We start from the raw sequence: 27,298 nt of genomic DNA on the forward strand, positions 1-27,298 counted from the left end.
CATATATCTTTCTCAGAGCACACTCAGATTGTCCAAGTTATGGGTAGGCCAGCCCAGAGTTGCCCCTGGTGGCCACCGGCAGCTGACAGGTTGGACCAACACTCAGAGGAGCACTGGCCCCGGGGGGGGGGGGTTTAAATAAGATTACCCTTGGGCTCCGGAAACCCAAGGGAAAACCAACCCTCGAGTTTCCCCAAGGTGGCGCTGCAAGGTGCTCTAGTTTGGACCAAAACTCAAAGGAGCACTAGCACGGGGCTTTAAAATAAAGATGACCCTTGAGTCCGCGGAACCCAAGGGAAAAAGGCTTAGGTGGCAAATGGTAAAACCAAGGTTGGGCATTGCTGGAGAAGTTTTATTCAAGGTGAACTATCAAGGGGTTCCCATTATCACCCAACCGCATAAGGAATGCAAAATCCGGGAACATAACACCGATATGACGGAAACTAGGGCGGCAAGAGTGGAACAAAACACTAGGCAAAAGGCCGAGCCTTCCACCCTTTACCAACTATATAGATGCATTAAGATAACAAGATAATATATAATGATATCCCAACAATAAACAATGTTCCAACAAGGAACGATCTCCAATCTTCACCTGCAACTAGCAACGCTATAAGAGGGGCTGAGCAAAGCGGTAACATAGCCAATCAACAGTTTGCTAGGACATGGTGGGTTAGAGGTTTGACATGGAAATTTGGGAGGCATGATAAGCAAGTGGTAGGCATCGTAGCATAGGCATAGCAAAAGAACAAGCATCTAGCAAAACAAAGATAGAAGTGATTTCGAGGGTATGATCATCTTGCCTGCAAAGTTGTCAGAGTTGACTGGATCCTCAAAAGCAAACTCAACGGGCTCCTCGTTAGCGAACTCGTCTCCCGGCTCTACCCAAACAAGACAAACAAGCACAAGGAACACAATCAACCACGTGCAAAACTCAAACAACATGATGCAAACATGGTATGCTATGCGGGATGCGATATGTGATGCATATGCAAGATTTGACAAGTAATGAATGAACCTGGCCTCAAATTGGAAATCCAAGTGTGCCACTGGAAAGGTGAGGTGATTTTGGTTGCAATCAATATAAAGATCACCGGAATCGGATGCACGGTTTGGAAATGGCAAGCAAAACCAATATGGCACCGGTCTGCGATAAACAGCAAGTAGCCATCTAAATGCAACAAGTTTATTATGCTACAGCACTCAAACATGGCAACAAAATACATGGCAGAGATCCAATCATAAAGCTTAACAAAAGATGAACACTGAGCTACGGCCAATTCATCCATTAACAGGTTCAAACAAGCATGGCAAAAGTGCAATTGGTAAACAGGTTTCAGACTTAGTGAAATTAACACAAGCCTGGAATTTCAGATCAGGTAGCACACTTTGGAGCAAGAAAACTATATGCTACATGAACTAAACATGTCAAAGCAAGGCATAGCATGAAGCTACTCAAAGAGCTTAACAAAAGTCCCTTAGTGACCTTGAGCAAAAAGGGATCAGAAAATACAATTGCAAGCATGTGAACATTGCAAAAACATAATCAGATCTCAAACTTAGAAAAAAAACTGGAACATGCAAATCTGTTAACGAGTAGGCATGTTTACGAGCTCGATGCACTCACTACAGAGCAAGGCATGACAAACTAAGCATACACCCATCAAGAATACAAATTATATAAGCTAGACATGGCAAGAACAACAACATAGCATGCACGGATCAACAACAACATCCTCGGCAAAATCGCTAACAAGTAGACAATCTGCCCAGATTCACAAAATAGCAAAAGTAGAGCTCGATTGACTCAAGCTAGGGTGCTCCATAATTGCAAACAAAGACATGGATGGATAGAGCACTACAAGATTAACAAATCATCCTTACTGATCATCCTCAAAAGAGGCATGGATCACTAGGAAACAACATGAACATATGGCATATTGATAAAAACAGATCAGGACTTAGTGAAATTTCTAAGTCCCTGAAATCAGCATTAACGAATGCATCACTTTGCAAGCTTGTGCTAGTCACCACACATATCACAAAAATACATGGATAGCACCTCTGGAAAGATGGCATGGCATATAACAAAACACATGCAGAGCTCATGAGCATATCATGCACACATTAATCATGGCAAAAATGACAAATAGCTATTTGCTGCAGCAGATCTGATAAATAACTCAAATAGCTCTCTTCCAACAGCATTTCGGGCATCAAGATGAGCTCAAATGAAAATGATGCAATGAGATGAAATGATGTACTCTATGAGATGAACATTTTGATATGCTACACGCCCAAAACGGAGCTACGGATGCGGAGATATAGCATGATGAAAAATGCAATTAATCTAGGGTTTGAGGTAAAAGTCAACCGTCCAGATTTTTAGATCTGAGATCTGGCCGGGGGTACTGTTCACGCGTGGATGTCGAGGTCGCCGGAGCTTCGCCGGAGACGTCGCCGTGGAGGAGGTGGAGGCCAGGGCGGCGCGGATCCGGGCGGGGAGGCGAGGAGGCGAGGCCGGTCGGCACCAGGGCGCTCGCCGGCGTCGAGGGGCGGCGGCCGGCGGGATGGGGCGGTGCGGCGGAGTGGCGGAGCGGCGCCGGAGCTCACCGGAGCTCGGGCGGCGAATGGCGTCGGGGAAGAAGGCGGCGGGCGCTCGGGCGCGTTCGCGGGGGAGCTCGGGCTGCGGGGGCCTGCCCCGGGCCGCGCGTGCCGGCGCGCTGGGAGACGTCGGCGTGCCACGTGGCGACAGCGGCGTGGTTCGGACGTGTCCGACCCGGCGATTTTTGTCCGGCGGCGGAGAGGGAGCGGGGCTAGGGTTAGGGATCCGAAATTTTCGGGGGAGTGCACCTATTTATAGATAGAGGGAGCTAGGAGAGTCAAAATGAGGTGCGGTTTTCAGCCACGCGATCGTGATCGAACGCTCTAGATGATGGAGAGGGTTTTGGTGGGTTTTGGGCCAAATTGGAAGGGTGTTGGGCTGCAACACACACGAGGCCTTCTCGGTCCCTCGGTTAACCGTTGGAGCATTAAACGAAGTCCAAATGGTATGAAACTTGACAGGCGGTCTACCGGTAGTAAACCAAGGCCGCTTGGCAAGTGTCGGTCCAATCCGGAAATGTTTAACCCCCACACACAAAAAGAAGGTAGAAATAACCACCGGAGGAGATAGGAGCGCCGGAATGCAAAATGGACAACGGGGAAAATGCTTGAATGCATGAGACAAACACGTATGCAAATGCAATGCACATGATACGAGATGCATGACAACGACAACAACACATGGAGACAAAAACCCGAACCCGAGAAAATAAAATAACTTAGCGCCGAAAACGGCAAGAGTTGGAGTACATATTACGTAAATTACATCCGGGGTGTTACAAGACCACCACATCAGTAGTAGTATTCCCCCATGTAAATAGAGTAGTGCGAGCACTTTTGCGATAGTTAGATCAATTTTATGCCTTGCTTGATTGATTGAGTGAAATGATTGTGTTTGTCTCATGTGCATATGGGTAGTGCTTTCTCATTAGACCCGTTTCTATTCTGACCTCTTCCCTCTAAACCCATTAGATGCCTCCGAGTCGTGACCCCGGATTTGCATTCCCACCCGAGCTCACTTAGTTGATACAGCAGCAGAATACCCTGATGCAGTTGTTAGTTCAGAACCAGGGCAACAACAACAACAACAACAATCCACCACCACCACCACCAGTTGACAACTTAGCCCATTTTCTGAGGTTGCAACCGCCCGTGTTTTCTAGTAGCACCGAGCCTATAGTAGCAGATGATTGGCTCCGCAGAATTGGAAAGGAGTTAACACTGCAGGATGCACTGATGTTGAGAAGCTGCATTTTTCCGCACATCAGTTGGATGGACCAGCAGCATCATGGTGGGAGAATTACACTGTCACCTACCCCATAGCCACGGTGACATGGGACCAATTTCAGCAAGCCTTCCGTATAGCCCATGTCTCAACTGGAGCCATGAATTTGAAGAAGCGTTAGTTTCGCAACTTACGCCAGGGGAACCGTACTGTGGCTCAGTACGCGGATAAGTTTAGCAAGTTATCTCGCTATGCCCCTAATGACGTGGCCACAGATGCCGCAAAGCAGGAGAAGTTTATGGAAGGGCTGAATGATGAGATGAGTATGTAGTTGATGGTGGCAACATTCACCAACTACCAGGAGTTGGTAGATAAGGCTCTTATGATTGAAGGGAAGCAACAGCAGATTGAGAGTCGTAAGAGGAAGTATGGGCAAGGGAGGTATACCTCAGGAGCTCAGCAGAAGCCTCGCCTAACCCCGAACTCGGGAGGACTTGTTCATAACCATGGAGGTCATGACCACACCGGAGGAGGATGTCATAACCACAATGGTTCTAAAAATGGGAATGGGAACAGAGCTAACAACAATCAGAACCGCCCCAACCCAACCACACCCGCCAAAAGAGACCTAAGTCACGTTACTTGCTTTAAGTGCGGGAAGACTGGACACTATGCCACGGAGTGCCCTGAAGGAAAGAATGGAAATGGAAATGGGAGCGCTGGGAAGAAGCCCAATCCATTCAACAAAGGACAAGTGAACCATGTTAACATGGAGGAGGTTGAAGAGCAGCCAGACGCGGTTAAAGGTAAGTTTTTGGTTAAGTCATTTACCGCTCTTGTTCTTTTTGATACTGGTGCATCGCATTCATACATATCAAGGGGATTCGTGGAAAAGTTTTGACTACCAACCAAACCCTTAGGACCCCTCTCTTAGTGAGTTCACCCGGAGCAGAATATATGGCTAGCCGATGGTGCGACCAGATACCCTTAATCATTGATCACAAGGATTGGATGTGATATTAGGTATGGATTGGATGTCAAAGTATGGAGGAAGTATTGACTGTGCTAGTAAGTCGATTTATCTCACCACCCCGGAGGGAAAAAGAATTAAGTATGTATCTAGGCATGTGCCTAGGAGGAGCCAAGTGAATACCCTCATGGGAGTTGTTCAGGAGGAAGTGCCTATAGTGAGGGATTACCCGGATGTTTTTCCAGAGGAGTTACCAGGCATGCCACCGGATCGAGACATCGAGTTCTTGATAGAGCTACTGCCAAGTACCAGGCCAATATCCAAGAGACCCTATCGGATGCCCGCAAATGATCTGGAGGAGATTAAGAAATACATCAAGGAGTTATTGGAGAAAGGTTACATTCGAAGGAGTTCATCATCTTGGGGAGCCCCAGTGCTTTTGGTTGAGAAGAAGGATAAATCGCTAAAAATGGTTGTTGATTATCGGGCCTTGAATGAAGTGACGATTAAGAACAAGTACCCACTACCGATGATCAATGATCTGTTTGATCAGCTGCAAGGAGCTAAGGTATTTTCAAAGATCGATTTGCGATCGGGATACCATCAGTTGAAGATTCGAGAGAAGGATATACCAAAGACAACATTCACCACGCGTTACAGATTATATGAGTATACGATCATGTCGTTTGGACTGACTAACGCCCCTGCCTATTTCATGAGCATGATGAACAAGGTATTCATGGAATATTTGGACAAGTTTTTTGTGATGTTTATTGATGATATTCTGGTATACTCGAAGAATGAAGAGGAGCACAAGGAGCATTTGCGATTAGTTCTCGAGAAACTCAGGGAACACCAGTTCTATGTCAAGTTCAGCAAATGCGAGTTTTGGTTGAAGGAAGTTGGATTCCTTGGACATGTTATATCAGGAGAAGGTATAGCAGTAGACCCCAACAAGGTTCAGTCAGTCACTGAATGGTTGGCACCCACTTCAGTTAGCGAGATCCGCAGTTTTCTTGGACTCACAAGATACTATCGGAGATTCATTGAGAATTTTTCCAAGATTGCGAAACCAATGACGGAGTTATTGAAGAAGGATACTAAGTTTAAATGGACGGAAGATTGTGAGGCAAGTCTCCAGGAGTTGAAGAAACGTTTGACTACGGCCCCACTGCTGACACTGCCAGATATACATAAGGATTTCCAAGTGTATTGCGACGCCTCTCGCTTAGGACTTGGAAGTGTGCTTATGCAGGATGGAAGAGTTGTTTCGTATGCCTCATGACAACTAAAACCTCACGAGTTGAACTATGCCACTCATGATTTGGAGCTAGCAGCAGTAGTGCATGCATGAAGACTTGGAGACATTACCTTATTGGAAACCGTTGTGATGTGTACATGGATCATAAGAGTTTGAAGTACATCTTCACGCAGAAGGAGCTGAACCTTAGGCAGAGGAGATGGTTGGAGCTTATAAAAGATTACGACATGAAGGTGCACTATCATCCAAGAAAGGCCAATGTCGTAGCAGAGCCTTGAGCCGAAAGAGTTATGCTAATATCCTAGAGAGTACGGGACTGCCAAAGTAGTTAGCAGAGGATATCATGGAACTTCGATTAGAGATTGTTCCTAGAGGTTTTGTTGCAACAATGGAAGTTCAGTCGACACTGTTGGGTAAGATTCGGGAAGCTTAGAAGGATGACAAAGAGAATGCCGAGAGGAAAAGATGAGCAAAGGAAAGGCCAAATGTTTTCGTGAGGATGAGCACGATACCTTATGGTTTGAGGACCGGATATACATGCCCAATGGCCCAGAGATCAGGAAGTTAATACTTCAGGAGGCTCATGACTCACCATACTCGATACACCCCAGAAACACCAAGATGTATCTGGATTTGAAGGAACGTTTCTGGTGGACAGGGATGAAGAAGGATATTGCCGAGTATGTAGCTGTATGCGATGTATGCCAGAGAGTGAAGGAAGAGCATCAAAAGCCAGCAGGATTGTGACAGCCTATGCCGATACCCGAATGGAAGTGGGATAAACTGGGCATGGACTTTATCACCGGATTGCCCAGGACAAAATTAGGATATGATTCCATATGGGTAGTAGTTGATCGCTTGACCAAAGTGGCTCACTTTATCCTAGTGAAAACCACCTATACAAGTGTGAAGTTGGCCAAGATATATATATGTCCAAGATCGTATGTCTGCATGGAGTTCCGGGGACCATCATATCAGATAGAGGAACACAGTTTACCTCAAAGTTTTGGCATCAGTTACACCAGACTTTGGGTACGAGATTGGAGTTCAGTACCGCATTTCACCCGCAGACGGATGGACAGACCGGGAGAGTTAACCAGATTCTGGAAGATATGTTGAGAGCCTGTGTGCTAGATTATGGATCTAGTTGGGATGACAATTTACCTTACGCAGAGTTCTCATACAACAATAGCTACCAAGCCAGTTTGAAGATGGCACCGTTCGAAGCCCTGTATGGACGAAGGTGCAGGATGCCGTTGATGTGGGATGAAGTAGGAGACCGGCAATTGTTTGGACCGGACTTGATCAAAGAGTCTGAAGAGAAAGTTGAGCTGATTCATGATAGACTGAAGATTGCTCAAAATGCAAGGAGGTAACCTATGAAATTGGAGACAGAGCGTATCTACGAGTATCACCCTTGCGAGGAGTGAAACGTTTTGGAGTTAAGGGAAAGTTAGCCCCAAGATTTGTAGGACCGTATCATGTTTTGGAACGGATGGGTGAAGTTGCCTACAAATTGGAGTTACCTGAAGGACTGTCAGGAGTTCATGATGTGTTCCACGTTTCACAGTTGAAGAAGTGTCATGCTGAGATGGCCGAAATACCGTTAAGAGATACAGTACCCTTGGAGGCGATTCAGTTGGACAGTGATTTGACTTATGAGGAAAAGCTAGTTAAGATTCTTGAGTTTGCCAGCCGAGTCACCCGCAGCAAGGTTATCAAGTTTTGCAAAGTTCAGTGGAGTCACCATACCGAGGATGAAGCCACCTGGGAACGAGAGGATGATCTACGCAAAGACCACCCACACCTATTTTCTAGCCAACCCGAATCTCGAGGGCGAGATTCATCTTAAGGGGGGTAGGTGTGTCACATCCTAAATTTTCAATTTGGAATGTTATACATAGATCATTCATGCATATCATATTTTATTGCATTTCTGTTCCACAATCCTCGAAATCCTAAGCAACTCAAGGACCCTCGGAGAGAGTTGGGGATTTCCCGGTTTTCATATTTGATTTTTATCAAATAATGAAACGAGCATTTTTGATTTTGATTATTTTTCTCTCCAAAAAATATTTCATAATAAAATATATGAGAGGAGATAATATGACTTCTCCAAAATAATTGAAATATTGGAGGAAGAATATTAAAGTCATTTATTTGATTTTATTTGATTTTATTTGGATTTTATTTGCATTAGAAAAATTGCACGTTTTCAAAATTGCATTTTAGGGCCAAGAAAATGTTCATCTCGTTCTAAATATTTTATTTAGACGGTGAAAATTTGTTTTGGCATTTTTAGATTTTTATTTTATTTTCTAGGATATTTTTTCTGTTCGGCGGAATTATTTTAAAAAAAAAACTTCCAGCCGACTCGGCCGAAACCCAGCCGGGCCGGCCCACTCCCTGCGCGCGCCGTCTCCCACCCGGAGACCGAGCCGCAGTCGCCTCGGACGAGGAGTCTGGCTGGGACTCCTCCTTGCCGCCGCCTTGGCCCCTCCTCCAAGCCGCCGCCCCCCCTTTATATACTCCGCCGCCCGAGCCGCGCCGCCGCCTCCCGCCGCCCGCGCCTCGCCGCCGCCGCGCCCCGCCGCCGCTTCTCCGCGCTGCGCCGCCATCGCCTCGCTGCCGCAAGCCGCCGCCCCGCCGCCCAAGCCCCGCCTCACCGGAGGTACCGCGCCGATCCGCCGCCGCAGTTTTTTTTAAGAAACCGATTCGGTTTTTTTGAAAACTATAGTGCATTTTTTTAGATCGGTTCGCCACTTTTTCCCAGTTCCTCTATTTAGCACACGTTCGTTCGTACATTCGTTTTAACGAACGGTTTTCGCTCGTTAGTTACAGATAACGAACGCTCGTTCGTTAGTTTGTTCGTCAGTTTTCTTTTAATCGGATTTTTCCGCGATTATTCTCGATCGTGATTTCTTATCCGATTTTCGTTTCTGTTTATCTTTTCGCTCGTTTATCGGAATCAGGCGATTCAAACGCCTAGATCTTCGTCTCGAGACCCTCTTTCCGCTTAACCAACTTGAACCAGTTTTTGCTACTGTAAAATTTGACCTTAGTTCAGATTAGTAAACGGATCTTGTTTCTTTCGCCGTTTGAGTTTGGTTGCTCCGTTTGGTTTGATTCTTTTTGCAGACCGGAGTTCTTAAGTTGAAATTTCTGGTTAGATCCTCTTATTTGAGTTTTGCCCGTGCATCTTTGCTTGTTGCGTATGTATGCTATTGTTTGTTTGCGATAGAATTCCGGAGTGCGAAGTGTGTTATTTGGAGTATCTAGGTTTCGCGGATCGTCAACAAGGCAAGTAACACATTGATCATACTTTTTCCATACCCTGTTTTTATGCATTAGTTTCAATCCTCAAACATTGCATGATTAGGATGTCATTAACATGTGGGTTGGGAAGTAGTTGTTGAGGTAGAACCCATTGCCCTGTTATATTCAAACCCGTGGGAGTTACTTCTACGCGTTGCTTATATTGCTATGTTATGCTCGTAGACGTGGTTTGGGTGAGTGAAATCCATGACAGATGTGAGATTGTTAATTAATGGTTCAACTTAAGGTGGCAACTTGAAATTACATCTGGGTGGATTGAGGCACCTGGAGTACCCAGTGTTGCCTGTATTTTTGGAAATCCCGGAGTACCCGTGTGATCTTCCTATGGACCGCCACCCAGGCTCAAAGGGAACTGAGATGATTCATGCTAGAAACTTCCGTGTGCAGCCACAAGCTATTATGGGCTCTAGCATAGTTGAGTAAGTTACGTGAAGCTCTTGAAGAGGTAGATCAGCAGGTAGTGGGTTTGTAGGTTTAGTATGGTCTACCCGGAGTAAAGAGTTAAGCATATTCCATGTGCTGGCCCGTTTTTGGGCTGCAACATATTATGTTGCAGACTTTTCAGATGAGGAGTAAGCTTCGTTAGGTCATTGCCGTGCAGCTCAGCTATGCCGTTGGAGTTGATGGACTCACTTTATCTTCCAAGCCTTCTGATGTTATCGTATTAGATGGCCTTAAGCCATACTTATTGCGATAAGTTCTCTTTTGAGACATTCGATGTAATAAGTGTGTGATTGCTACTCTGTCATAAATCCTTCGAGTACTGTGTGTGTCAGCATTACCGATCCAGGGATGACACTGAAGCACAGAGACTTGACCGTTTGAGGTCGGGTCGCTACAGGTGTGTTGGGGACAAAAGAGACTCTTTGTTATTTGGTTGCAGGGTTGCTTGAGAGAGACCATCTTCATCCTACGCCTCCTACGGATTGATAAACCTTAAGTCATCCACTTAGAGGTCCAACAACATCTGCAAGAAGAAGGTTGTGTAGTAGACATCACTGAACGCAACCGGTTGGAAGGGTTGGAGCGGGGGATGGGGACAAGGGAGGCCGATCTTGACGCCAAGGCGCGGGTCCTGGCCGAAGACCGCGTGGCCTTTGCCGATCTCGAGAAGAGATCTTGCAAGGCACTGAAGATGCTCTACGAGCGCGGCCTGGAGAAGCTGTTGGACACCGACGAGGATGGCCCCGCCCAGCTGCTTCCTCTCGTGGTGAAGGCGCTTGAGGAGGTGGTTGATGGCCTCGGTCCCATGGCAGAGGCAGAAGCTCGCGCCCTGTCTTCAGCCGCACCGACTCGCGTCCTCAGCTATCCGCACCTCCGTGACCCCAACGCCCGCCTTGACGAGCTGCATGAGCATGTGGATGAAGATCACTGTGAAGCCGCCGCCGCAGCTGTTCAAGGTCAAGTGGAGGCTTTGCTGGGGAAGTTCCGTGGCCTTGTCTCCGATCCTCTATCTGGCGATGCTGCAGATCCTGCGGCTGGTGGTGAAGGTGAGAACATTGTCGCCCACGGGGAAGCACCTTCCGCAGGCGATGGCGACATCCAGGGGTGACCTGCGGCTATTCTTCTCCTTTCATTCCCGCAACATACATCAGGCCTCGTGGAGGCATTTAGACTTTTCATTTGGTATTGTGAGAACAATATGCTTGTAATATTTGGTTCGAGATTTTGCATTTTCCTTCCTATTTGCTTTGTTCTGCGTCGGCAGAGCCCGGTCCCGCGCATACCTCAACCGCCATTGGGCCGACCGTAGACCAGGACGGTCCAAGGAGTGAGGGGCTACGTGACCAGTTAGGCTCCTGAGTCGCGATGCTCAGGAGTCCCCCTTGACGTGCGGACAACATATGGGGAGAGCACGTGATGATAGATTAATGTTATACGTCAGCAGAGCCTGGCCCCGCACATACCTCAACCACCATTGGGCCGACCGGAGACCAGGACGGACCAAGGAGTGATGGGCTACGTGACCAGTTAGGCTCCTGAGTCGCGATGCTGAGCAGTCCCCCTTGACGTGCAAACAATTCCCATACCTGCCCTTGCCGAGGCCTTGGGAGGGGCGCACGATGCCCAGGTCCGAGGGACCTGGTTAGGTGGCATGCGCTTGGGCCCCTGTGCCCAGCCCCCATGCGCGACTTTCCCGAGGGGAGGCATTGCGGTAAGGCTGGGCGCTGAGCTCTGGGCTCCCTGAGGTTGGCACGACCGTGGGGTCACCCTCAATTATTTATCACTAGCATGGAGCATAGCGCTTCTGCTTGTGCACGGGCATAGCCGCTCCTCGGCAGTGTCGACAGCCAGCGCGGAGCATGGAGCTTCCACTTGGGCATGGGATGGGGGCCCCCTCCAGGAGGAGCCCCCGGGGCGTTTACAGCCCCACCCTGACACGTGGCTTGCACGGCAGGGCTGCGAGGTGTATATGGGCACTCGTGAGCCAGCGCGGGACTCACGAGGCCCTACCTCAAGGCGGGTTGCGCCTGGTCTTGAGTCTTGGTGACTGTATGTCCCTGCAAGGAGGTTAGATGCAAGCACTCTATGTCCTCAGGTCTCGGCCCTCGAGCGAGCTCAGCCGCCGCTGGTATGCCAGGTCGCGATGTCGTGGTCAAGGCCAGGGGGTGAGGGCTGGAGAGCCAGTAAGAGCTCCTGAGTCGCGATGCTCAGGAGCCCCCCTTTTAACGTGCAAGCGGGTTGCATGGGATAAATAGACCCGCGGCGGGCGGCAACCGAGCAGGCGATAGCCGTCTGCAGGTTAAGCATGAAGAGCAGATCGACTTGGATAAATGTAGGAAGATACATGCCACTGGGTCTGGCCCGAGCGGCCTAGGGATGATGCAGCCCGAGGGGCACCCCCAGCAAGGTTAGCTAAAGACTTAAGCAAAACGGATACATGCCACAGGGACGGACCCGTGTGGCCTGGGAATAATGCAGCCCGAGGGGCGCTCCCAGCTTAAATGAACTTGGAAGATGTCACCTGGTTCTATAGACGAAGTAGAGTTGGTGCAGCTGAAGCCATGCGTTGAAGGAATGGCTCCTCATGAGCCACCGAGACCCTGAGCCTCGGGAGGCTCTGGGGGATCAGGAGGTTCCCTGAAGACTGTCTCCATCTCCTCCAGAACGGCGTGGTACCTGGCCTCCTGAGTCGCTAGTACACGCTGCAGGTTGCATTGGTAAGCCGGCGCCACACTTGGCAAGCCGAAGGGCATGCGAATGTAGCTGTGGGGTGGGCCCTCACAGCGGCCCGCACTCGAAGGCCAGAAGCGCTCCTGAGATGCGGCCCTATTGAGCCCTAGGATGTCGATGCAGACGCGCAGCTCAACACCCTCGCCTGGATGGTGAGCCGCGCCTTGTGAGCGTCTGTCGCCGCGCATGGCTCTTGCTTCTTGCAGTTCCTGAGTGGTCTTGGTGATGAACTCCTGAGCGATGGGCACTCCTTGCCCTGTGGTCTCATGAGGGTCGCGTGCCGCGAAGCACACCTCCAAGTGGTGCCCAAGCGCCTCCCTCGTGAAGTTGGCAAGGTCTGAGGCTCTCCAGGAGAGAGCCCCTGAGTCCTTCCTGAGGAGGGCGTCGGGCGCGCTTTCCTATGCGCTAGAGGGAGGCGCCCCTGGAGTGGGCGCTGATCCTGAGGAGGCTCCTAACGCGACGCCATCTTCCTGGGGTCCTGCGCGGCGCGGCAGCTTCTTCTTGGGGATGGTCTCCGGAGGGCCTTCACTTCTGCTGTCAGGGTTGTCGATTACTATGGCCTAGAAGGCGCGCTCAAGGGAGCACACCGCATCCCTTTCTTCACATGGGACCGTGATGATTCCCCCGCTTCGTGGCATCTTGAGAATGTTGTAGCCATGGTGGGTGACTACCATGAACTTGGCCAGGGCTGGATACCCGAGGATGGCATTATACGGCAGGTGGATGTTTGCGACATCAAAGTCGATGAGCTCGGTGCGGTAGTTCTTGCGCTGCCCGAAGGTGACAGGTAGGCAGACTTGCCCTATCAGCATGGTGGAACCGTCGGTCACTCCTGAGAAACGCTTGGTTGGCTAGAGCTGCTCATAGGGCACTTGGAAGTTGTCAAACATGTCGACGGATAGGACGTTGAGCCCTTCGCCGCCTTCGATGAGAGTCTTGGTGACTTGCACATTGCTGATGACTGGGGAGCACAGCATAGGGAGTGCGCCGGCGGTGACTGCTCACTTGAGCTGGTCTGCCGAGTTGAAGGTGATGGCGCATTGGGACCACCTGAGCGGGCGCATGGCCTCGAGCTTGGGGAGCACCGCGTTCACCTCGCGAGCGAACTGTTTGAAGATGCGCTGAGAGGCTGGGGCCTGAGCACCGCCCAAGATGCAAGCGATCGCACATGGCTCCTAGAAGCCCCCAACCCCCTCGTCTTGGTGGTGGTCATCGTTCCTTCTTGGTGGAGGCAACTGGGGAAGACCGGCGTTGCCTTGGGGGCGATCCTCACGAGGCGGGTCCCTCCAGGCGCCCTCGCAAGGTTGGTCCTGCTAGCGGTCCTCATGAGGCCGGTCGCGCCACTCCTGGCACGGGCCACGGTCATCCCAACGTCCTCCTCCGCGGCTGTAGCCCCGATCGTTGCACTCGGGGCGTCGACCGAAGCGTCATTCCCGTATGGCTCTGAGCTCTTGACAGTTGTTGGTGTTGTGGGTGTTCAGGTTGTGGAAAGCGCAAAATGGACGGCCGTTCTTGGATGACTCAGGCTGATCTCTGCCCCGCTTGGTGTCGGGCTCCGCTGCGAGCACCACTGCCTCCTTGCGCTTCACGTCCTTCGCCTTGGCCTTCTTCTCCTCCACTCCTGCAGCTGGCAGCTCAAGGAGAGAGAGACGCCCCTCCTCAACTCTTGCGCACTTGGTCGGCAGGTTGAACAACTCCTGAGATATGCAAAGCTCCTCGCAGATGGCCAGCTCTTCCTTCATCTTGATGTCACGGACGCCGTCTAAGAACACGGAGATGATGGCTTCCTCCGTGATCTTGGGGATCTTGAGGCATGTGTTGTTGAAGCGCTGGATGTACTTCTGGAGGGTCTCTCCTAGCTGTTGCTTGATGCGGCGTAGATCGCCCGCGGCTGGTGGGCGGCCGCGTGTGCCCTGAAAGTTGGCGACGAAGCGGTCGCGCATCTTGTCCCAGGAGGAGATCAAGCCGTGCTATAGGTTCAGGAGCCAGGAGCGAGCCCATCCTTGAGAGCCATGGGAAACCAGTTCACCATGACTTTTTCGTCGCCGTTGGCCGCTTCTATGCTCAGCTCGTAGAGCTACAGGAACTCCGCGGGGTCGGAGGTGCCGTCATAGCGAGGAGGTAGATCTGGCTTGAACTTTCCTGGCCAGGCGACGCTACGCAGTTCGGGGGTGAAGGCACGACAGCCAGCCCTGGTCGCCGGGGCCCGCTTTTGAGGCGGAGCTTGGTCTTGGCGATGTCCGCGCTGCGCCACTGCAGGCGGCATGCGGTCTTGACGAGGTGGCGCGGGGAGCGCCGGTGCAGCTTCTCGTGGCCACGGGATTTCTTGGTAGCTTCTTTCTTCACGCGCGGGCGCCTGGCGCGGTGGATCACGCCGCGGAGGCGCGCGCCTTGGTGCCAAGGCACCGTCTTGGGGTCGAGGCGGTGGAGGCATGCCATGAGCCCCGTCGCCTGTGGCTGGTTGAGGGGGGAGGCAGAGAGTGGGATGGCGTCGGAGAGCCCCCTGCGGCATGGACGAGCTCGGCGATGCGGTCAAGCCACTCCTCGTAGAGGTCGTCGATGGGGCGGTAGCGCAGGAGTTCGTTCGCTGCAAGGAGCGCGGCCCATGCCTCCATGGGAGCACGGCGCGTGAGACGAAGAACCGGCAGGGGTCAGTGATGGAGTGGCGGTGCGGCCGTCCTGCCACACCGAAGGATGCTGCGAGGACGCCTGCTGCTCATTCCCCACCGGGCCGGTGGCAGCGTTGGCGGCGGGGGACGGAGAACGACGAGGTGGCCCGCCGACGGGAGCCATTTGAGCGACACAGGCGGCGAGGGCGGCGAGCGTCCGACATGGAGACGATGGAGCGACAAATTGACGGAGAGGAAGCTACGGCGCACCCCTACCTGGCGCGCCAAATGTCGGATGTGGGGTTCTAACAAACCCTTAAGGTTCGAACACTGGGGTGCGCGCGAAGTCTTCCCTCCTATCGATCTATGCTCTAGCTCGCTAAGATCTTGCGGTCTAACTCGACGAACTCACAACACAGAAAGACACGGGGTTTACACTGGTTCGGGCCACCGTTGTGGTGTAATACCCTACTCCAGTGTGGTGGTGGTGGATTGCCTCTCGGGCAGATGATGAATAGTACAAGGGGAAGAACAGCCTCCTGAGGTTGAGGTGTTCTTGTGCGTATGAACTTGTAGGGTCTCTCCCGATCTTTCTCCCTCTCCACACTATGGTGGTGGCTAGTACTATTTATAGAGGCCCTTGTCCTCTTCCCAAATATTGAGCGGGAAGGGAGCCAACAATGACGGGCTAATTTGATGGGGGACAACTAGTACAAGCTATCCTGACAAAAGTAGTCGTCGCCTGCGCAAAGCTCTGGTGGTGACACCGTCTTGGGCTCCACGATGACCTCCGTCTTGCAGTCCTTCTGGTCTTGGTCTTGTTGCACCAAAATGGCAACCTTTGCCCGATGCCTCGGTACTCTGCGGCTACGCTTGCCTCCTTTGCACCAAAGAGGAAACAAGGATGCTGCACGCGCTGGCGCCCGCCTAGCGCCCGCCTGGTGTTCTGTGTCATGGCTCACGTCACAAGAGCCTCGTGAGGTTCGCCTCGCCTTGATATCTCTGCTCCTCATGAGCCTGCCTGGCTCGGTAACCCCAGAGGAGGTCTTGCGTCGTCCGCCTCGTGAGGCTTAGCCCCTCGCGAGGGTCTTGGGTGCCTTGTTGGTGAAGATGGGCCGTACGGCCTGCTGGCTCAGCCACGCCGCGGGTCACAGGTAGGCAAGTCTGGGGACCCCCGTTCCCAGAACGCCGACACTGCTAAATCACTAGGTTCTCATCAACTTAACTCATTTGCAGCGTTCCTCGAAGAAAAGTTGCATACTTCTTCAGAGAACTCAATAGTTCAAAACCTCAGCTGAAGACAATGGCTGACGGCAAGAAACCTCAGAAGGGAGGAAAGAGACTGGAGGTCAACACTGCGTTTGAAATCTGTGAAGATATCTAAGATGGATATTGCAAACCCCCTGAGGAAACCAAGAATGAGCGCAAAGTGCGCATCTAGAAAACTGAGAGGAGATGGGCACGTGAATGGAGGGAATATCGTTATGTCACTCCAAAATATACGAAGAAATTCGCTCTTCACCCTCCATGCCCAAGACCTCCATTGGCACCTGGCCAAGAAGGTGATCCCGCCAGCCTCAAGCGCAGTGAGGACTATCCTGATGAATGGGCCAAGCGTCAAACTAAGTTGGCCAGAGTAGCAAAAGAAGCAGTGAGGAAATTCAATAAAGACTCTGCTGCTGCTACCACTACTGTGACCTCTGCTAGCAAGCCAAAGAAGGCCATGCCTAAGAAGCCCGCACACAAGCCCAGTGCTCCTTCTTCTTCAATGCCCTCATGGCCAAGTTCCTCTACAATGCCCTCACGGCCAACTTCTGCCAAGCCCGGACGGCAAATTCGCTCCTTCAAAATCCTCAGCTCCTCCTTCCAAGTCCTTAGCACCTGTGCACATTGCCTCGTGCCAAAGGACAACAGTCATCTCTATTGCCTTAGGAGCCTCTGCAAGTTCATCAGCTCCTCTGCACTCTTCAACTGGCCCCACCCTGCTGAAGACCAAGGCCGCTGCAGGACGAGGCACTAGACCAAGTCCTCAAAAGAAGCAGGTCGCCTTTCAAGTACCGTCTGAAGATGATGAAGCTGATGATGAAGAACTCGCTGAAATCATCAGAGATAGGCAGCACCGGGCCGCTAGAGCCAAAGGTAGTAATGTGCCATTGATGGTGGATCCAAAGTTGATCCTCGACTTCATTGACTTGTGGCACAAGGACCCCAACACACCTCTGCCTGAGCTGAACCTCACTCCTGGTCAAAGTCATGTGTTGACTCACTTCATTGATGAAGAAAAATGGAAATATGAATAGGGCAGGAAGGTGAAGAAAGCGCAGTACAAGAAAGAGTGCTTTCCGAAGCAAAATGTTCTGAAGCTTTCACCTGAAGAACTTGTTGCTCTTCAATCTGTGATCAAGCAACTAAGTGATGAATTTGATCGCTACTATGCTGACTGGCTTCGTGCCAAAGTCAGATTTGTCAAGATAACTGATAAGTTCACTTCCAATGTTGCAGCCCCAACGCAACAAGAAAATCCTCAGGCTGAGGCATCTGCTCAGCCTATTGAAGAGCATGCCAGCACCGCTGATGAAAATTAGGCTGCTGAAGATTCTCACAGTACCAGGGCTGATGACTGCATTCCAGCCGCTGAAGAAATTGCCAGGGCAACCACTAGTGTTGCGCCTGAAGAAAATGAAGAAGTCAGGGAAACTACATCAGTTGTGCCTGAAGTTATTGAACCAAATTCCTCTGCTCCTCCCGCACCTACCCCAACTCTGATCCTTCCATCTCCATCCGATGTGAAGAAGAACAAGGCTGCAGAGCGTGCAACTGTGAAGAAAAGGAAGGCATCAACTGCATCAGATTCTTCAGCTCCGAAGAAGATGAAGCCGCTGACCAGCTCGTTTGAAAATCCTATTGATGTTGTTCCTGCCTCATCCATGCCATCAAACGGCCTTGTTCCTTTTGATGAAGAATATGAGATCCCAAGTGGATCTGATGAAGACATTCCTTTTACTACTTCCTCAGAGCAGTTGGATGAAGAAATTGAAGTGGAGAAATCCCTTCAACCCCAGTTGTTTCATCACCCATGCCCCAGTTCACTGCTGAAGAGGCCGACGTTGAAGAAAAGAATGAAGAAGAAGATGTGGACATTGGGTGCACAACTCCAGTGTTGAACGATGACTTTTGGGAAAGTCAGCACCCCAATTCTCCTCTGTTCACACCCCTTCAACAGATTCCTCAGTCCCCTGTAACCACTAAAGTTCAAATGGGACCTGAAGAACCTTATGCCACACCGTCTGTCCATGAAGAGATTCCAGCCACTAGTGCTGAAGAAAATGTTAATGAAGAATTGAAGACTCAGGCTGTCACTGAAGAAGAAGCTGAAATTCCTCAGCCAGTGGATCCTGAGATAGTGATTCCTGAGGTGGTGATGCAATTGACTGTTACCCCTCAGACCAAGCCAAAGGATCCCTTCTCGAAGAAGCAGAAATTCTAGGCTGATGACTTCTTTGGCGAGCATGTGTTCTTCACAGACTATAACCCTTATGACTCTGCTCGTGTTAGAAGGAAGTGCTTCTGGACTGCCAGCCAAGCAAACTTTTCTTCTTCACTGATTTTCAACAAGGAAAAAGTCTTCGACCATGAGCATATTCCTCACGTGGACATGGAATCACTGCCTTGCTTCACCCTAGTCCTCAGTGTGCTTCATGATGCAGGACTGCTCAACTTTTGCACGGATATTTGCGATTGGAATGAAGAGCTTATTCTTCAATTCTATGCAACTCTGCATATCACAGGCGATGCTGACGATGTTAACTCTTGGGTTTTGGACTGGATGACAGAAAACACACATTTCAAAGCACCATCCTCTGAATTACTTCATGCCCTGCCTGTCAGTCCTCCCCTTGAAGGCGCTCGTTGCATCTATCATGAACCTGAACTCACTGCCAATTACATGCAAGTGCTAATGAAGCCTCTGAAGCCAGGTCAAGCTCCAAGGACCAAATTCCTCGTGAAGGAATTGCTGTTTGTGCCTAGAACTGTCTATCGCATTCTGACAAAGACAATGAGCCCAATCAAAGGCCATGATTCAAATGATGAAGACGTTGTTGGCATCATGAAGAATCTGCTATTCAATATCATACATGACATTCCTATCAACTACCATGATTTCTTCATGAGGACTCTGGAAAATGTTGCCCTCTCTTCGTTTGAGTTGAAGCCTTACGCTCCCTGGATTATGAGATTCCTCAGAACAAGGTCTTCACTCAACTACAAGGCTGATTTTCAGAATCATGTCAGTTACCTGCCCCCAATAGAAGTCCTCAAGCGGACATTTTCCTCATCTAATGAAGAGGGCAAGGCTACTGCTATTATTGATGAAGGCATTCGTCCATTGGATGGTCAGTTTCGCAAAGCTGCATCTTACTCCACCAATGTTGATTCTGCTACTCATGATTCTACCGCTAATGCATCAAAGCCAAATCCTCAAGCAACAGCTCCCCGGGTGATGACTGACCGTGAGCTTCTTCTTAGTCTTCACCAGAAGGTGGGTCGAAACCACAAATGGGTTAAGCGTCAATTCGGTTCTATTCTTCACAACATGACTACTGCACACAATGCAGTGAAGAAAAACCATTACTACCTCCATGAAGTCTTCGATTACACCTGGGCTGTTTTGTCACATCTGTATGGTGAAGATGACCTGAAGCAAATGGGTTTCAAGCAGGACTTTGAATGGTCTTAGTCGCCACCGGCGAAGAAATTCAAGAAGACTAAAGTTCCTTCCTTTGTGGCCAGCTCATATTCTTCATCACGCGAAACCGATGAGCATGAAGACTTGGACGACACTGCAGCAGAACCTACAACAACAAATGACCCCAACAACGCTGGCGCTCCTCCACCAACTTGATATTCTTCAGGGGCGTTAGTCCTCATTTTTCGATCCTTTTGGTCATTCGATGACAAAGGGGGAGAAATTTGAGTTAGTCTTCAAGCGGGTCTATCTATATGGGTGTTTTTTTGCAAAGTTACAACTCTCGTTCTTCTGAGACTTTATTCGATCGAGTTGTAAACTTAAACTCTATGGTGGTCTGATACTTTTGTTGAGTTTTTGTACATGCTTATTCCTCATTAATGTTAATGCACGCATGTTGAATTACATCAGTCACCATATTTCATCATGCATTTGAAATTCTTCATATTGTATGTTAAATGCGTGTATGGATTACAAGATATAGGGGGAGATCTCCATGATTCTACTCTTCAAAGTGTGCATTGCTTCGAAAGCAAATTCCTCACTATGCACATCTTCAGGGGGAGTTCTTCTATATCTTGCAATCAAATTCCTCAATATCACTATTTACACTTCATATGTTTAACCCCATTGAAAACTTAACCTATATTGTCATCAATCACCAAAAAGGGGGAGATTGTAAGTGCATCTAGTGCCCCTTAGTGATTTTGGTGTATTGAAGACTTATAGGTTAAGGGACTAATGCGTTTGTGAGTGTACACAGGTCTATAAGTATATGAGGAGTTTGATATTTACCAAGAAAGTTGACCCCTGAAAATGAAGTTCTTTGACTGAAGAATTTGGATTTCTGAAGACTTTCTGAAGACTTTGAAAGTGTAGACATTGGTGTGATCCTGAAGACTTGGTATTCATTCGAGGAACATGAAGCATGAAGACTTTTGTTTTTGTAGTTTCTTTTTCTCTTTCTTGAGTCATAGGAAACACCATACTGTTAAAGGGGGTCGAGGAAATACTAAGGAAAAATTTCCAAGTGATGTTCAAACTCAAATCCTACACCTACCAATCCCTTCGAGTGAAGCCATTGGAAATCTCATATAACTCAGTCAATTTCTTCAGTGACAGAGACGAAGTTCTTCTGGTCTCTGAGGAATTTGTTCTAACTGAGGAGTTAGGAATTCACTAGTGCAGATTGCCTACACAGTGAGGAACATGATAGCCCTGAGGAATTTGATAATCAAAATTCTGACCATTGTTGTGCTATGCGCCAGCTGTCCCAAAATATCTACCCACCTAACGGTCATATCATTGAAGGGCATTTATGTCTTATCATGTCGGGCTGCTCCCTAGGCTATAAATAGCCACCCCCTACAACCACTAGCTGGTTGGCTGCTCCGAGAGAATCTGACACTTGTCATTTTAGAGCATCCCATTCTCCGAGGACTTTGAGCGAAAATCATCAAGTGAGGAAAACCCAAACCCAAACACCTACAAACCCCAAGTGATTGAGCATTACTGAAGAGATTGATACTGCGTGGATTCGACGCTTGTTACCTTTGAAGATTGTGCATCTTCCAGACGGTTAGGCGTCATGGTCTAGAGCATCCAAGAGGAAATTGTGGATCACCGAGTGACCGAGTCTGTGAAGGTTTGGAAGTCACTTGAAGACTTACCACGAGTGATTGGGTGAGGTCTGTGTGACCTTAGCTCAAGGGGAATACGGTGAGGACTAAGTGTCCTGAGCTGCGTGTTCAGGACTGGGTGTCCGGGACTGTGTGTCCTCAGGTTTAAATACCTAGCCGCCCTAACCAGACGTACAACTATCACAGCAGTTGGAACTGGTCTACCAAATCCTTATCTTCACCGAGCTAACTGGTTCCATTTCTTCAACCCTTCCATCTCCTCATTTCTGTTTTGTGTGCTTGTTCATATCTGTTTGAAGATTTTGACTGAAGACTTTCTCTATTTCCTCAGCTCAATTTCTTCAGTCTATTTGTCTTCATTCTGTTTATCCCGTGTCTACGCTTTCTGTACTCTGTGCTTGTTTTCATTTCATCATGAAGACCATGCTCATGTTCTGTTATGTTTACTTCTGAGTACTTATTCCGCTGCAAGTAGTTCTTCACTCAGGAATTTCCTCACCCCGAAATTCCTCAGTGAAGAATTCATAAAAATCGCCTATTCACCCCCCCTCTAGTCGATATAACACACTTTCAAATTCTTTATCATTTCCAATCAAAAATATGTCATCTACATATAATATCAGAAATGCTATAGAGCTCCCACTCACTTTCTTGTAAATATAGGCTTCACCGAAAGTCCATATAAAACCATATGCTTTGATCACCTCATCAAAGCGTATATTCCAACTCTGAGATGCTTGCACCAGTCCATAGATGGATCGCTAGAGCTTGCACACTTTGTTAGCACCTTTAGGATTAACAAAACCTTCTGGTTGCATCATATACAACTTCTCTTTAAGAAATCCATTAAGGAATGCAATTTTGACGTCCATTTGCCAAATTTCATAATCATAAAATGCGGTAATTGCTAACATGATTCAGACTGACTTAAGCATCGCTATGGGTGAGAAGGTCTCATCGTAGTCAACCCATTGAACTTGTCGAAAACCTTTCGCGACAAGTCGAGCTTTGTAGACGGTGACATTACCATCAGCGTCAGTCTTCTTCTTGAAGATCCATTTATTCTCAATGGCTTGCCGATCATCGGGCAAGTCCACCAAAGTCCATACTTTGTTCTCATACATGGATCCTATCTCAGATTTCATGGCCTGAATCCATTTATCAGAATCTGGGCTCATCATAGCTTCTTCATAGTTCGTAGGTTCACCATGGTCTAGTAACATGACTTCCAGGACAGGATTGCCGTACCACTTTGGTGCGGAACATGCTCTGTTCGACCTACAAGGTCCAGTAGCAACTTGATCTGAAGTTTCATGATCATCATCATTAGCTTCCTCTCTAGTTGGCGTAGGCATCACAGGAGCGAATTTCTCAAATGTGCTACTTTCCAAATTAAGGGAATGTAAACTTACCTCATCAAGTTCTACTTTCCTCCCACTCACTTCTTTCGAGAGAAACTCCTTCTCTAGAAATGTTCCATTCTTAGCAACAAAGATCTTGCCTTCGAATCTGTGGTAGAAGGTGTACCCAATTGTTTCCTTAGGGTATCCTAGGAAGACACACTTATCCGATTTGGGTTCGAGCTTATCAGGCTGAAGCCTTTGCACATAAGTTTCGCAACCCCAAACTTTAAGAAACTACAGCTTAGGTTTCTTGCCAAACCACAGTTCATACGGTGTCATCTTAACAGATTTAGACGGTGCCCTATTTAACATGAATGCAGCGGTCTCTAATGCATAACCCCCAAACAATAGTGGTAAATTGGTAAGAGACATCATAGATCGCACCATACCTAATAAAGTACGGTTACGACGTTTGGCACACCATTATGCTGTGGTGTTCTAGGTGCCGTGAGTTGTGAAACTATTCCACATTGTTTTAAATGAAGGCCAAACTCGTAACTCTAATATTCGCCTCCGCGATCGGATTGTAGAAACTTTATTTTCTTGTTACGATGATTCTCCACTTCACTCTGAAATTCTTTGAACTTTTCAAATGTTTTAGACTTGTGTTTCATTAAGTAGATATACCCATATCTGCTCAAATTATCTGTGAAGGTCAGGAAATAACGATACCCCCCGCGTGCCTCAACACTCATCAGACCGCATACATCGGTATGTATTATTTCCAATAAGTCATTGGCTCGCTTCATTGTTCTGGAGAACATAGTTTTAGTCATCTTGCCCATGAGGCATGGTTCGCAAGTATCAAATGATTCATAATCAAGTGATTCCAAAAGTCCATCTGCATGGAGTTTCTTCATGCACTTTACACCAATATGACCTAAATGGCAGTGCCACAAATATGTTGCACTATTATTATCAACTTTGCATCTTTTGGCATCAATATTATGAATATGTGTATCACCACAATCGAGATTCAACAAAAATAGACCACTCTTCAAGGGTGCATGACCATAAAACATATTACTCATATAAATAGAACAACCATTATTCTCTGATTTAAATGAAATACCGTCTCACACTAAACAAGATCCAGATATAATGTTCATGCTCAACGCTGGCACCAAATAACAATTATTTAGGACTAAAACTAATCTCGAAGGTAGATGTAGAGGCAGCGTGCCGACGGCGATCACATCGACCTTGGAACCATTCCCGACGCGCATCATCACCTCATCTTTAGCCAATCTTCATTTAATCCGTAGCTCCTGTTTCGAGTTACAAATATGAGCAACCGAACCAGTATCGAATACCCAGGCGCTACTACGAGCTTTAGTAAGGTACACATCAATAATAGGTATATGAAATATACCTTTGTTAACTTTGCCATCCTTCTTATCCGCCAAATACTTGGGGCAGTTTTGCTACCAGTGACCAGTCCCTTTGCAGTAGAAGCACTCAATTTCAGGCTTGGGTCCAGCTTTGGGCTTCTTCCCAGGAGTGGCAACTTGCTTGCCATTCTTCTTGAAGTTCCCCTTCTTTCCCTTGCCTTTTTTCTTGAAACTAGTGGTCTTGTTAACCATCAACACTTGATGCTCGTTCTTGATTTCTACCTCCGCAGCTTTGAGCATTGCGAAGAGCTCGGGAATTGTTTTGTTCATCCCTTGCATATTATAGTTCATCATGAAGCCTTTGTAGCTTGGTGGCAGTGATTGAAGAACTCTGTCAATGACACAATCAACTGGAAGATCAACTGCCAGATGAGTCAAGTGATTATAATACCCAGACATTTTGAGTATGTGTTCACTCTTTTGGATTCCTAAAGGGATAGGATAGTTCTTTCTGGGCTTTAGAGGTCTCCCCTTTAACCTAGTACTCTTAGGAAGGCCGGGTTAACCTTCTACTAGAACTGTTCAGACAGAACTTTTCCCCTCCATCTTGCAGCTATAAAACTTGTTGGAGACTTCATATCTCTCAACCCAGGCATTTGCTTGAAATATTAACTTCAACTCTTGGAACATCTCATATGCTCCATGAGTTCAAAACATATTTGAAGTCCTGGTTCTAAGCTATAAAGCATGGCGCACTAAACTATCAAGTAGTCATCAGATCAAGCTTGCCAGGCGTTCAAAACAACAACATCTGCTCCTGTAGTAGGACTTTCACCTAGCGGTGCATCAAGGACATAATTCTTCTATGCAGCAATGATGATAATCCTGAAGTTACGGACCCAGTCTGTGTAGTTTCTACCATCATCTTTCAACTTAGCTTTCTCTTGGAACACATTAAAATTCAGGGGAACGGTAGCTCGGGCCATTGATCTACAACATAGATATGCAAAACTATAAGACTAAGTTCATGATAAATTAAGTTCAATTAATCATATTACTTAAGAACTCCCACTTAAATATACATCCCCCAAGTCATCTAAGTGATACGTGATCCAAATCAACTAACCCATGTCCGATCATCACGTGAGATGGGGTAGTCATCAATGGTGAACATCTCTATTTTGATCATATCTACTATATGATTCCCGTTCGACCTTTTGGTCCCAAGTGTTTTGAGGCCATGTCTGTACATGCTAGGCTCGTCAAGTTTAACCCAAGTATTCCGCATGTGCAAAACTATCTTGCACCCGTTGTATGTGAACGTAGAGTCTATCACACCCGATCATCATGTGGTGTCTCAACACGACGAACTGTAGCAACGGTGCATACTCAGGGAGAACACTTTTACCTGGAAATTTAGTGAAGGGATCATCTTATAATGCTACCACCGTTCTAAGGAAAATAAGATGCATAAAAAGATAAATATCACGTGCAATCAAAATATGTGACATTATATGGCCATCATCATCTTGTGCTTTTGATCTCCATCCCCAAAGCATCATCATGATCTCCATCGTCACCGGCTTGGCGCCTTGATCTCCATCGTAGCGTCATGGTCATCTCGCCAACTATTGCTTCTACAACTATCGCTAACGCATAGTGATAAAGTAAATCAATTACATGGCGTTTGCATTTCATACAATAAAGAGACAACCATAAGGCTCCTGTCGGTTGCGAGGTGTATTACAAAACATGATCATATCATACAATAACGTTTATCACATCATGTATTTACCATATCACATCCCAACATGCCCTGCAAAAACAAGTTAGACGTCCTCTACTTTGTTGTTGCAAGTTTTACGTGGCTGCTACGGGCTTCTAGAAAGAACCGTTCTTACCTACGCATAAAACCACAATGGTGTTTCGTCTAGTTTGTCGTATTAAGGACCGGCCGCAGTCAAATTCGATTCAACTAAAGTTGGAGAAACAGACACCCGCCAGCTACCTTTATGCAAAACTAGTTGCATGTCTATCGGTGGAACCGGTCTCATGTGAGTGGACATGTAAGGTTGGTCTTGGGCGCTTCATCCCACAATACCACCGAATCAAAATACGACGTTGATGGTAAGCAGTATGACTCTCACCGCCCACAGCTCTTTGTGTTCTACTCATGCATATCATTTACACATAGACCTGGCTCATGATGCCATTGATGGGAATCGTTGCATGGAAAACAAAAAAATTCTACGCACACGCAATGATCTATCCATGGAGATGCATATCAACGAGGGGGAGAGTGTGTCTATGTATCCTCATACACCGTAAGCGGAAGCGTTTCTTCACGCGGTTGATGTAGTCGAACTTCTTCTCGCTTCAACCGATCAAGTACCAAACGCACGTCACCTCCGTGTTTTGCACACGTTCAACTCGGTGACGTCCCTCGCCTTCTTGATCCAGCAAGACGTCGAGGTAGTAGATGAGTTCCGTCAGCAGGACAGTGTGGCGACGGTGATGGTGAAGTGATCATCGCAGGGCTTCGCCTAAGCACTACGAAAAATATGACCGGGGGAGTAAACGATGGAGGAGGGCGCCGCACACGGCTAAACAATTGTTTGGGATGTGCTAGGGTGCCCCCCACATATATATCGGTGGAAGGGAGAGGGGAGGCAGCTAGGAGGCGCCCCAAGTATGCCGAATCCTACTTGGGGTCCTCCCAAGTGGCCCGCCCCCTGCCTCATTTGTCGAAGGGGGAAGGAAAGAGGGGGAGGGGGAAAGGAAGGGGGAATCCTATTCCCTTTCTTTCCTTTCCTCCTTCCCCTTTCCTTCACCACCATGGCCGGCGCATATGTGGGCACACCAGCCCCTTCTAGCTTGTGTGTTTCCCCTCTTGGCCCATAAGGCCCATATCTTTTGTCGGGGGTGCCCGGAACCCCTTCCGGTGACCCGGTAAGTACACGGTACCCCCCGAAACACTTCAGGTGTCTGAATACTATCG

This window comes from Triticum dicoccoides, chromosome 1A, assembly GCF_002162155.2.
Source record: "Triticum dicoccoides isolate Atlit2015 ecotype Zavitan chromosome 1A, WEW_v2.0, whole genome shotgun sequence".
In the NCBI taxonomy this organism is placed as follows: Eukaryota; Viridiplantae; Streptophyta; class Magnoliopsida; order Poales; family Poaceae; genus Triticum; species Triticum dicoccoides.